Source organism: Chaetura pelagica, unplaced genomic scaffold (assembly GCF_000747805.2).
Source record: "Chaetura pelagica isolate M959 unplaced genomic scaffold, ChaPel_1.0 scaffold69, whole genome shotgun sequence".
In the NCBI taxonomy this organism is placed as follows: Eukaryota; Metazoa; Chordata; class Aves; order Apodiformes; family Apodidae; genus Chaetura; species Chaetura pelagica.
This window is the reverse complement of record NW_009970724.1, coordinates 13,365,940-13,367,433: the sequence shown is the minus strand read 5'-3', so window position 1 is coordinate 13,367,433 and position 1,494 is coordinate 13,365,940.

Below are 1,494 nucleotides of genomic sequence, written 5' to 3'. Positions count from 1 at the left end.
GATCTGTATGGTTCCTGATGCTCTGTCACATAGATACTTGCCACATCAACATACATTTGACTCCTTTGGGTATCCCTGTAAAGCCAGTAGGGAATTTCTTGGCTACATTAAAAGGATTTGCTAAAAAAATTAAAATAAATAAATAAATAAAATCTTCCATGAGTAGCTTTGAAAGTCTGTGCTATAATGCACTGACATGAAAGGGCACAGCAGATTGACAGGCAGCTTGAAGGAAGACCAAGAGGAAAAAGATATATAAACAATACTTTACTAATTGTGGAGTAAATATAGTTTTTCCCTTGGTACCCTCAGACAGAAAATGCTGCTGGACTGCCATTACCTCTGCTTATTATTGCTGACATTATTGTTCACATTGCTATACAATAACTTCACATTTATTATGCACACTGCCAAAATACCTATTGTAAGTTGTTGCAAGAAGCAGAACTTGAAGCACCTAAGTTCACTGCTCAAGAAAAACCCTCCAGTTTTATGTCATTTCCTTTTGAATGCTCAGGACTAAGTGAGTCTGTGTTTTATTTTTAACACTCACAGAGTATTTCCAGTAGGTGAATTCTTGGTATATAATAATAATAATCAGGTGCTTTATTTCAGATGCCTTTGTCTCAGGCACTTCTTCCATTTCCTTTAAAAAGAAAGCAGCGTGATGGTATTTGATAACCATTCACTGAAGCTGCTGCTTGAATTAAAAACAAAATTCATGTAAAGCTAAATGCCACCTATCCTTCACAGGGCTATTCTTTGGTACAGGAAACCAATAGAAACAGGAAAAGGCTTTTTCAAACGCAGCCCAACTCTTCTAGAGATGGAGTACTCTTGCAAAAGGGAGGAACAGCATGAAGTAGAGACCTCATCCCACTCCCCAGGTAGCACCAGGGGAAGAATGCCCTTGTTTTTATTTCCCTGTACATGCTCAGTTTTAGAATTGTGTTATGCAGCCACTAAACATGAGCAGCCAAGTGAACAGCAGAATTATTGCATATATTTTATCCCTGTTTCTGCAAATGTTCTTCATCTTTGGCATCTAGGCAGCCTTTCAGGTGTTCAAGGTCCCTCTACACTTGGGGAAAAATTTGATGCCATGAACTGCCACAATCCAGGGGTAAAAGAGGATTTGTTGCAATGGGACTACCACTGTCTGGGGGACTTGGAAACATCATCAGAACACAGGACAACACAGATTGAAAGTAGTAACACATCTCAGAGGTGGCACCTCAAAAGAAGAACTGCCTATAGCTTTTGCTCATGTTAAGTGTACCTGACTGTAGTAAATTCCATTAATTTCCTAGTAGTAATAAAGATACTGAAGTTTAACCAGCATTGCTGGTTGACATAATTACAGAGATTTTTATCTCTTAAGATCACAAAAATAATTCCATGGCTTTGTTTCTCATAAGTAAATTGCTAGGCTGACCTCAAACAGTAAAATTAAGATAAAATTACAGTCTTGTTTCCATTAAGCAATGTTAAACA